General features: G+C 42.3%; 1 pseudogene; it reads left to right on the top strand.

Annotated features, from left to right (window-relative positions):
* Nucleotides 1–12,181, top strand: part of LOC107664536 (centrosomal protein of 112 kDa-like) — a 155,870-nt pseudogene that overhangs the window by 102,976 nt on the left and 40,713 nt on the right.

Raw genomic sequence — 12,181 nt, 5'->3', positions numbered from 1 at the left:
TTACACTCGCTCGGGTTCAGAAGAATAACTTTCATTCTTCTCTGTGTGTAAGATTAACACAGAGCTGAACTCCTCAAACACTGTAGATGTTGTGAAAATGCACTGTTCAGTGTGAGGTTGTGGGCCTGTCATAATTGCCTCTCATTACCTTAGTCCCAGCTCAAACGCTCGCTCTTTTGATTCCAGTTCTCTCCACAACACAGAGCGCTGAACGTCAGGTTGACAAGCAGATGTGTGAAAACACAGGCCTATTAAATTACACAATGCTTGACATCAAAAGAACACACTTTGAGTGTGAGAGAAATAGAGTTCACAGGCGTTTTTCCCATTTCTAAATAACCTCTGAGATGGCCACTGATGATTAATTCCTTTTCCGAGGCACAAAATTGGCAATCGCTGGATAAACATAGTTTTTCCTCTCTCTTGTTTCCCACTCGCATTTGGTGGGAACATGTCTTTGTTTAATACACATTAAATGTGCCTCCTCCACACCAAAGAACACAGGCCTCCGTTTGCTTACTCCTCTTGTAAGCACTCTTGTTAGGAACAGTCCACCCAAAAGGACAAAAACAGAAACTTAAAAGTAGCATTATTTATTTAGTTTTGATTTTATTTTCAATTTGTATTTTCAATTCACTTTCGTTTTAGTTGTCGTTTTTGGTGTTTATTTTAGTTTAGTTTTTAGTTGTTTCTTTCTAGTTTATAGTAACTGGTTTCATTTTTAAAAAGTTCAGGGTAACACTTTATTTCAAGGACCAATTCTCACTATTAACGAGTTGCTTATTAGCATGCATATTACTAGCATATTGGCTGTTTATTAATACTTATAAAACACATATTAATGCCTTATTCTGCATGACTATATTTTAGATCCCTTAAAGGCACAATATCCAAAAACCACTAGAACAGTGTTATATATTTTGCTGACTTGTGTACTTACATTATCCCAAATGTTTCGAAGAATGTTTAAATCCAGAGAAATAAGCAATTTTAACTAGTGACACGGAGCGTGTCCATATGTCATTGTGTCGCCTGCCAGTGACGTCATAACCCCTCGATTTCCTCGGTTTTGTTTTGTAGAAAACATGGAAACACCAAAGATGCTTTAATATGTTGTGCGTTTTATTAGACCGGTGACGACCGCACAGAGTAGCATAATAACGGAACTTTCAAATGTATCTAGTATGATAAAACAGCGCTGCTTTTTTTCCCCCACATACGCACGACCGGAAAGAGCGGAAGCGGTCGACTGTGGCATAATAAAAGCTCCGCTGCTGTCACGCTCGTTCAGCGGCCTCGTTCCGCTTCGACGGCTTTCAGCCTCACCCTGCTTCATTCTACTAAGTTAATCAATCATTAGCTCATCCATGAACATGATTTCTGCCCGAGTCCCGTCGGATTGCATCGGCTGTGGGGATGAAGACGACAACTCCCATGATTCCACACTCAGTCACGGCGTCATCAAACTACGCCTTTGTCTATTTGTTTATTTTGAATACGCGCCCTCTAGTGGCGAAAATTACATATTGTGCCTTTAATCCTACATCATACCTAAACTTAATAACTACCTTACTAACTATTAATAAGTCATAGTTAATAGTTAGTAGTGAGAATTGCTCCCCAAACTAAAGTGTGACCCAGTTCAGTCTAAATTTACTGCTGTTTCAGTTTAATTGCAGGTGGGTTGTAAAGATTTCCAATTTTATAATATACCATGGATCTAAAACTGAATTTTATTTGTGGCCATTTTTATTTTAGTTCGTTTTGAGGTCATAGAAATGATGGAGTGTTTACGTTCTTTTTGTACTATCTCTCACTATGTTTGTCATTGTATACAAGAAGAGCAACATAAAAATTCTTGAAAATGTCTCCTTTAATATGTCCTCTTGGCCTTGGAAGAATAACCGTGAAAGAATGCTTTTGCTGTAGCGTCCCATAAGGCATTGCAAGGTTATATAGACAAGTGTCCTTTGAACTTCTGAAGCATGTACTAACCTATGCCATCAACAGACATCTCTCAGATGTACCCAAAGCTGTGTAATTGCATGTGAAATGCACCAATTAAATCCATACCGTGCCATGCATTGTCTAGAGGGATCTCAGCTCCGGCTCTGAGCGTGCACTGTACTGGAGTGTTTTTAATTAGCATTTTGGATATCCAGCTCCTCTTTGACTGACCTTTAATCTCGCTAGTGTTTGAAGCTCTCCAGCTAATGATGAGGCAAGGTGTTATCCAAACAAGCTTTGCCTTCTACAGCTCTCCTTTCACCACCACCATCATATGGATATGTGTGCTAGAGTTGCTGCATTATTCATTTTTATTCATGTGGATATGAAAACTGTACAGCTTAGAGGTTTACACATTTTACTCTTTCAGATTTAATTCCGTGCTAAAATAAACTATGTTGCTTCTCTTTTTAACATAGTAGCCACCAAATTACCATAGTTACTACAGTTACTTTTACTGTTTTAACTTGGATATTGTGGTGTAAATTTAGTAGCACACTACTTTAGTGCACACTACTAAAGTAATCTGATCAAGTAACAGATCACACCCCAACACTCGTATCATGATGTGGCTGTGGTTGACTTACTTTTAATGTGCTTCAGATCTGCACCAGGCTGTCTGATTAAATTATTTTATTTACAAGTGTGTTTTCTGTTATGTATTTAAATAATTTCAAACCACTATATCAAAGCTAGCTCTTAATGTTTTGGGTCTCTTCTAATTTCTGGTACCTTCTCAATCAGAGGTGTGATATTTTCTTCCTTAGTGGTCAGACTTACAGTTTTTGTATTGTGGCAAGACTTGCATTGAAAAATGTAGAGATCTAGAGAATCTAGATAATTTATTACATTGTAAAATGCAAGCATCCGCTTGGAACACCAAGTTCTGCAAATAACACTTACATTGTCTACAGTAAATGTAAAAATCTTGTTATAATTAATATCTTTCTTTCTTTTTTTATGCCTGTAAATTCTGATGTGAAGTTATCATAGTTTTACTACTATTATCTACTGTAGTAACCGTGGTGTTTTAGTAGAAACTATGATTAACTGTTTGTGCATTGATGCATCATTTCTGAAGATTCCCTAATGTCTCATTATATCACTGTTACGTATATGACCATCCAGCAGAAAGACATTAGGATACAGTCAAGACCTCGTAGCTACAGTGTAGCGTTTCCCTCAAACTAAAGAGAGGCTTTATAGTGAAAGAAGATGCGCTGAAGCCATTAACACCAAAATTCCCAAATATCAAGAGCGAGGAATAACAATCTAGGGACGAGTGTGTCCCTTCAGGCAAAAGACTTGATGCAAGAATCTGTATAGCCAAATAATTATTACCATGAGAACTTATGTTACCATAATAATGGGGCGTTTGGTGCTTTCATGTGGTTCGCCCCCTGACAAAATAAACCTAATCTGTCCCTCTATGTCCACTCCAAGTTCACTCCCAACTCCCACACAATGAACGGATTCCAGTAAAACCGTTCCTCCGAATATTTCTGCACTATAAACAGTTATCTATCTAGGCCTGAGCTGCACCGCTGCCCTGCGCTATGCTGCTGCTGCTGCTCTCTTGGCTGCAGTTGAAATAGAATCTGAATTTGGCCTGCAAGATTTCAAAGGGCCAGTTTTTCTCATTTTCATCTCGCTAGAGCTTCATTAAACAGTCCGTCTTCTCTCTCCATGCTCCTCTGTGCTTTTTCAGTTTTCAGTTTTGTTTGGACAGCAAAATTGATAACCATCGAAATCTGTTCATTATTAAAAACCAATAATGCATTACATGGGATTTTGATTTGACTGTTTTTATGGTCTTGACATATAATCATAAATGTTGCATAAGATTACAGAATGCAGATAAACATGCAAAGTAATTGGGCAAAAAAATCAAGTTTTGCTTAAGACTTTCTCAAAAACAGTTTAAGGTGTTGACATAACACACTGTTGCTCATGCATAATCAGTGAAATCATGTAAAACTTTTCAGTAGCATGTCATTAGCTCAGTTATTAATATAAAATTAAAATAGTGAAACCAGTGCTGTATGTCAGGCCTGTGTTCCTGTCTCTTGTGTTTTGTTCCCCAAGTTCTAGTTCTCCCTCGTGTTTCCTTATGCCCATATTTGGTTTGGTTTCCTGTTCTAGTTGTCTCATTATTAGTTGATTCCTCGCACCTGTCTGTCACTCGTTAAGTTTAGTATAAATGTGTAGTCTGCCTCATGTTTTCTTGTCGAGTCTTAAACGTCATTCCATGTGTGTCTCCTGTGCTCCCTATGTTAGTGTTCCTTTTCTTTTGGTTTGTTTATTAAAAGTCAAGTTTTGAAAGTCATCTCCTTGTTTCCCTCCTACGCACAATGACAGAAGACTCGACCCCAGAAAGATGACTGCAGCTGAGGACGCGCTGTGAGGTTTGCAGCAGGGCGGTCTGAGGTTGGAGCGATATGTGGAGGATTTTCTCGAGCTCTCTAACCGCGTGAGCTGGCACGACGCCGCTCTAGGTGCGTGCTTCCTGCTGGGGTTGGATGACGAGATAATCCGCTGCGATCTTCCTACGTGTGATTTTCCCCTGATCGAGCTGATTAATCTCGTGCTGTTCCTAAATGGTTCAGATTTCGAAGTTGAAGAAGTAAAGAAACTTCCCGAGCCTCGTCATCCAACTCCCGCTGGAACGCGCCGCGTCGTGCCAGCTCACCCCACACCGAGAACCTCCACATACCTCTCCAACGGCTCCAACCGCCTTCCCAACCCCAAATTCCCCGCTGTCCTCCGAAGCTCCAGCCCGCCGATGTCAGGCCCGCCAGCCGCTACGAAGTCAAGCCCGCCGGCCGCACCGTTGTCAAGCCCGCCGGCCGCCATTGATCCAAGCCCGCCAGACACCGCAACGACAAGCCCGCCGGCTACCCAGTTCACCCGTAACCAAAGGAGGAGGACGACGAGAAAAGGACTGTTCTCTGCCTTCATCCTAGCCCTAGAGCTCGCTCCAGTGTCGGCTCCAGCCCCAGCCCCAGAGCTCGCTCCAGCGTCGGCTCCAGCCCCAGAGCTCGCTCTAGTGTCGGCTCCAGCCCCTGAGTTGGCTCCAGTGCCAGCTCCTCGTAAGCGCTTCGCAGTTCCCAAGTATAGCCCACGGAGGGCTCCAGTTCCCGAGTATAGCCCAAGGAGGGCTCCTGTTCCCGAGTATAGCCCAAGGAGGGCTCCTGTTCCCGAGTATAGCCCAAGGAGGGCTCCTGTTCCCGAGTATAGCCCAAGGAGGGCTCCTGTTCCCGAGTATAGCCCAAGGAGGGCTCCTGTTCCCGAGTATAGCCCAAGGAGGGCTCCTGTTCCCGAGTATAGCCCAAGGAGGGCTCCTGTTCCCGAGTACAGCCCAAGGAGGGCTCCTGTTCCCGAGTTTAGCCCAGGAAGGACTCCTGATCCCCAGTTAAGCCCAGGGAGGGCTCCTGATTCCTCGTTTAGCCCAGGAAGAGCTCCTGATCACCAGTTAAGCCCAGGGAGGGCTCCTGATTCCTCATTTAGCCCAGGACTGGCTCCTGATCCCCAGTTCAGCCCTGGAAGGGCTCCAAATCTCCAGTTAAGCCCAGGGAGGGCTCCTGATCCCTCGTTGAGCCCAGGGAGGGCTTCTGATCCCCCGTTGATCCCAGGGAGGGCTCCAGATCCCCCGTTAAGTCGCTCCTTCGTTCCGGTGCTCCTTGAGTGAACCGTGACAGAACAGCAGAACTAACAAAAAGTAAGTGGCGCCCCTTCTCCCCATTTTTATTTTTCGTTTTTTGAAAGTTAAGCCCTAGCCCGCAGAGATCTCCTGTTTGTGGAGTATGCGCGGGAGTGGCTTGCTGTGGGTACGGTTCTGGATGACGCGTCACTCAACTCTCTGTTCTGGATCGGGGCCAATTACTATCGCCCCATGGACCTCCCAGACACCACAGGACTGAGCTGGAGGGAAGGGCTCCTCCGATGTCTGGAGAGTGTCCGGCCCCGTTCCAGAACCAGCCCGCCAGCCGCCACTGACCCAAGCCCGCCGACCGCCGCAAGCCCGCCGGCCACCCAAATCACCCCCAACCGTAAGAGTGGGATGAGGAGGAAAAGACTGCTAGCAGCCCTCATCCTCGCCTCTAAAGCGGTTTCTGCCCCAGAGCTCACTCCAGTGTCGGCTCCAGTCCCAGAGCTCGCTCCAGTGTCAGCTCCTGATCCACAGTTAAGCCCAGGGAGGGCTCCTGATCCCCAGTTAAGCCCCGAGAGGACTTCGGAACCTGTTATGCTCTCCAAGTATTTTTTTTCGGGGGGTAGTAGGGCTCCAGCCGTAGAGGCCGGGGTGGGGGCTGGGGCCGCGGCCTCAGAGGCTGCTTTGCCATGGCCTCCTGAACTACCTGTTCCACCGTGGCCTCCTGGGCTGCCAGATCCACCCAGAACTGTCAGATCCGCCATGGTGCCCCGAACTGCCAGATCCGCCATGGGTCCCGGAACGGGCACCGCCCTGGAGGCCTTCCGTCCTGGAACCCTGCTCCTGGAGGCCTCCAGAGCGCCGACCCCCCCTCCCCGTTGGATGTTGCATGGCGCGGGACGCGCCTTCCAGGAGGGGAGAGTTATGTCAGGCCTGTGTTTCTGTCTCTTGTGTTTTGCTCACCAAGTTCTAGTTCTCACTCATGTTTCCTTATGCCCATATTTGGTTTGGTTTCCTGTTCTCGTTGTCTCATTATTAGTTTATTCATCGCACCTGTCAAGTTTTGAAAGTCATCTCCTCGTCTCCTCGTTTCCCTCCTATGCACTGTGACACAGTATCAGTGTAGTCTGACATCAGCTGTTTTTGTCACGTTGGGTTTTGCACAACTCTAGTTGAATCAGAAACAAGTCTTTTCTTAGTAGTGTTTTCAAGTCATTGCATGGATTGGCTTTTCTATAGAAATAACGCTGCTCATATATTCCCATATAGTTTATGGAATTACAATTTAATAGTTTTAATGAAATTAGCACTCTTCAGTGTAGTTCACTGCCTTTTTTACTACAAAGAGTAGCTTGACTGTAGTTGAACTGCCTTAAGTTACAGAAGTTTCTCCAACACTGAAGCTCTAAACCCATTTCTTCTTGGTTTGTCTGCATTCAGAGCATATATTGTAGGTGATTGATTATGTAACACCAGCAGCTGAATTGAGATCTTAGCTTCCAGTGAAAAGACCTGCTGAAAACCTCAAAGACATTGCTGGAGACTGTGACTCCAGATGGCCAAGCATTAAATTCAGCAGAATCCGTTATCTGAGTAATTAAAGCAGACCCTGAGGAGCTTGACTGATCACTGAGCTCAGGAGCCTGCTGCTGACATATCTGTTATAAGATGAACGAGCGTGTGTTTGGATGTGTCCACACAGGTGATAGCTGAGCTGCAGACGTCTCTGAGCAGCGTCACGGAAGACAGCCGCCAGACGCAGCAGAGTCTAGAGAGACAACTACAGGAAGCGCAGAGCCGCTGAGATGAGGAGAGGAGGCAGCTCAACAGAGATGCTTACCAAACCAGCAAGGTCAGGAAACGCAAATACACATCATGTAATCTTATCAGCAAGCAGACTGTTAACAGGCAGCTGCGTGATAATAACAGTATAGCAAATAGGTATGATGTTGGTGTTGCAGGTGTGATATAAGCATCTCCAGTTGCATATCAACACCGATTGAGTATTCAGTTATTTATTTCATATGCAAAGAGGTTAGCCAATCACACAGGAATTTTTAAAGGTACAGAAGCAAAACAAATGAAATACCCATGAAAAACCTAAACATTTTTGGTGAGCAAACCTAGTGTAATAAGAGGATTTGGGCAACATAAGTGTAGAATATGGCCCAGCAAAATACTTTCATGTAAGCTGGCATGTTAACATCCTTAACAGAGAGGCTTCTTTAGATTCATCCAGATGATTTGTTGTTCCGTTGTCTTGGCCAATCCATCATGGCTGACTGAGTGTTTTCAGCTCTTTATGTGTGTAACAACTGAAACAACTCCACACAAAAGGCCTCCAACATGCCTTTTTGCATGACAGAGGAGACGGTGCAGAGTGCCGGAGTCTGGCCCGGGCTTTTATGGAGTAGACATGACTCTGCTGTCCTTTGTGGAGCTTTCAAAGAGGGTTTGGGATCATGGCCGATTGGAGTGTGGTGTTTTTACGAGCGTTTTGAAGTGGTGACCCCTGCTTTGAGCTGCTCGGTTTTGTCACTAAGGCTCTAATGCTCTCTGTGTTCAGGGTCAGAATTAGAAATCACTCCTTTGGATCTGACCGCTGTTTTTCCTGTACTCTCCCAAACGGTGACTACGGTGTGTACGTCATAAACATTATAAGCACATGCTGAAATAGAAGCTGTGTTCAGAATGGAATACTAACATTGTACATTTTAAAAAATAATACTATGTGCAACAGTATGCAACAGTATACTGTACAGTGGCATGCGAATGTTTGGGAACCCCTCGCAGAATCTGTGAAAATGTGAATAATTTTAACAAAATAAGAGAGATCATACAAAATGCATGTTATTTTTTTATTTAGTACTGTCCTGAGTAAGATATTTTACATAAAAGATGTTTACATTTAGTCCACAAGAAAAAAACAGCTGAAATTATTAAAATAACACCATTCAAAAGTTTGGGAAATTACACTGTGAATAGCATTGATTAGATTTGCTGATATATCTCCTTTGTTTAACTGGATTTAATTTCTTTCTAAATGCCTAAACCATACTTGGAGTGTATGATCAAAAGCGCCAGTTCGATCAGAGTTTTATCAGTATGAATGAGTTAAATATGAAGCTTCTGACAGGATAGATACTGAAATTATGTGCAAGTGTGGAAACGATATCAGCTGCTAAAAGCTTCTTATAGCCTAATAAAGGAAACAACCTTTCCAGACCTGCATGTGTCATGTGTTTCCCACAGTCTGCTGATTATTATGAATACAGTGTGACATGCATTTACAATGTCATAATCTGAAAACATACTCAGTACTTTACTGAAATAAATACTGACCTTTAGAAACATGGGTTTCTCCACTGTGTCAGCGCAATCGCGATCTCCTGCTCTCTTGTTATGAGTGAGTTTCAGATTGACACAAGGTTCAGCTGATTAGGAGCATAATGGAGTCTAACTTGCTCTATCAGTCAGGGATTGTAGTGCAATTACTATGTGTGTTTCTCCAAGCAAAACCTTCAGTTTGCTCAGTGTTCCGAGTCCAGAGTGTTAACTGCTGTTAATGAGAGTCTAATTAATGACTAACTAAGTCCAGACATATGTATAGCATTACTGATAAGACAGAGAGAGAGAGAGAAAAGAATGGTTCAGGAAAGAATGGTTTGCACAGCCTGTGTGTGTTTGGATGGTAAGAATACATGTGTCACACACTGACATTGTTGCCAAGTCGCACACTTCAAAGGCGGATTATGAAAGCTGAAGGGCTTGAGACAAAAAAAGAGCAGAAAGAAACATCAAAGTGTGGCACGTTTGAATGCAATAATTTCAAAACAGTTGTTCTGATTGCACTGTCTGCTATCAGATGTCTCTGTTGCTTATATTGCTTAAGATGAAACTCTTGTTTGTTTGTCAAGTCTCCTAAAGTCACACTTTCTCTACCCGAGAGCTTTAGAAAGACTGCTTGTGAAAACCTTTCTTCTGTCTTTAATCGACTGTGCTACATACGTCTGTATAAGGCCCAAAATAGTGCTGTCAGAGTATATGTGTTACCTCTGTATGACTTTTTCATTCTTCGTATTTGCCCAGCTCATAGCAAACTTCTGAAAACATATAAAGCATGCAAGACTTGTTGATGGCATGTGCTTCTGTAGAAGTCAGTATGAATTCAACTTTTGGTAACACTTTAGTTTAGGTAACAAATTCTCACTATGAACTAGTTGCTCAGTAGCATGCCCATATTTTAGATCCCTTAATCCTACCACATACCTAAACCTAACCACTTTAATAACTATTAATAAGCAGAAAATTAGGTGTTTATTGAGGTAAAAGTTAATAGTTAATTTAAGTTTTGTTTTAATGCCTATGGAGAAAATGAATGGGTAACAAACTTCTAGAACAAAGGCCTCTGCTCACATTGAGTGTGAAAGTGGCTGTTTGACCTCTTTTATGTTTCATCTTCAAAGGCTCTATGCAAATGCTGCAGAAGTTGTCTTGTAGAGCGTTTGGTTCACACTGATCCCCTCTCAGTAATCTTTTTTTCCCATAAACACCAGACATTGTCATTGTCACAATGCATTCTGGTATTGCTGTATTGATGAAGCATGCCTTAGAATGTGGCAAAAAAAGGTGTCCTGAAATTCAGCCTACTGTTTGTAAAGGCCTTCACATTCAAAGCACGTCTATGATGCCTTAAAATGTTTCCTAGGTAGGCTGCTGTCTTGCTGTTGAAACAGAGTGACTGCGTATTTTTGATGTACTGCTGTTAACTGTTTTTTTTTTCCTCTGTCTGATTGGCAGTAGCATGTGCTCCTACAACTAGTTTTTATGCAGATATGACTGTGGACATCCTTTCAGATACGTACCTCTGTTCAAAGCCATTCAGCCACATTGTGACTCACCTTGGTGCAGTTGTGTTCCTGCACACAGATGGCAAGGAAGGACGCATATGCTGGTCTGGTTTCAACCCCCTGCTTAAACCCAGCAGTCCCATCATGCACAGCTGCTGTTTAAGCCTGGCTTTGCTCTCGAATTCTGCTGCCATGCCTGGCTGTGACATCAACAATAGCTCCCCACCTCCAGTGTCAAACCGCAGCACTTTGATCAGTGCCTCCATCACCGCAAGAGCCCTGCCATGCTGCACTCTTGCTCTGACATCACTCACACAGCATGCGACAAATCTCGCAGAGCCTCATGCATCCGGGCCGCATGTGGCATGTGTCATTCTGATGCCGGCTTCTCTATTTATAACATACAGGAACACAACATGAAGATATGTCCATGCTTTGTTGTCACTGCCAGCTTTAAGTTCATTAGCCTGCTCATCTGATCTAGTCTAGAATGGAAGTATGATTTCCTCAGCCAAGCATACCTGCCTGTAACTTTCTAGTAATCCTGAAGACCTTGATTGGATTGTTCAAGTGTGTTTGATTAGGGTTGGAGCTAAACTCTGCATAAAAGTGGATCTCGAGGGCCAGAATTGGGATTCCCTGTGTTATGGTGTTTTGAGTCATAGTCATAATATAACTAGTATATACAAAATACTGTATAAGTACCATTACGAATATATAAAGATTCAATGTACAGCATTCATAAATTGAACAAGAATATAAAAAAGCAAAAACACCTGATGCACATTCTTTATTCATTATTTTGTTAAAAATATTTTTTGTAGATCCGTTTTGCTCCAACAAAAGTGACTTGAATGCATCTGCTGTCGTAATTACAAAACTCTGAAAAAAATATTAGCTTAAAAAAAATGATTCAACCGTTTGCATCAACTTTTTGAGTAATCCAATGAAACTTCCAATGAAATTATGTTCAACCAAGACACTACACTGAGTTAGAAGAACTTAATTTGTAACGTAAACATATTTTGAAGTTGATTACTCAAAAAAAAAGAACTTCAGCTAATGGATTTGTGGTCCTGGAACCAATTTATGTTATCTTTTTTTTTAACACTTTATTTTAAGGACCAATTCTCACTATTAACTAGTTGCTTATTAGCATGCGTATTACTAGCATATTGTTTATTAGTGCTTATAAAGCACATATTAATGCCTTATTCTACATGACCATATTTTAGATCCCTTAATCCTACCCAATACCTAAACTAACAACCACATTACTATTACTATTAACTTATTTACTATTATAACTATTAATAAGCAGTAATTAGGAGTTTATTGAGGTAAAAGTCATAGTTAATAGTGAGAATTGGTCCCCAAAATAAAGTGTGACCTTTTTTCAGTTCAAATACACAGCTATCATAGCACATGTTAAATGTAACTTATTTAGCATGTGTATTTGATGAACAAGTAAGATGTTACTGGCATTAGCGCAGTCATTGCCCATAGAGTCAATATAGTGTTACTTTCATGTGGTTTACTCTTCAGCACAATGTTAACCACAAAAACATTACAGCATAACAAAACAGAAACACTTTCAAATGTCAAACATAACAGTATTAAACACTAACAGGTCTTTCCCTTCACTAAAAAACGCTTCTTACTTTTCTTATCCAGT

The sequence above is a fragment of the Sinocyclocheilus anshuiensis genome, unplaced genomic scaffold, assembly GCF_001515605.1.
Source record: "Sinocyclocheilus anshuiensis isolate Anshui unplaced genomic scaffold, SAMN03320099.WGS_v1.1 scaffold435, whole genome shotgun sequence".
NCBI lineage: Eukaryota > Metazoa > Chordata > Actinopteri > Cypriniformes > Cyprinidae > Sinocyclocheilus > Sinocyclocheilus anshuiensis.
The sequence above is the reverse complement of the archived record's forward strand: the minus strand, read 5'-3'. Positions and strand labels throughout refer to the sequence as shown.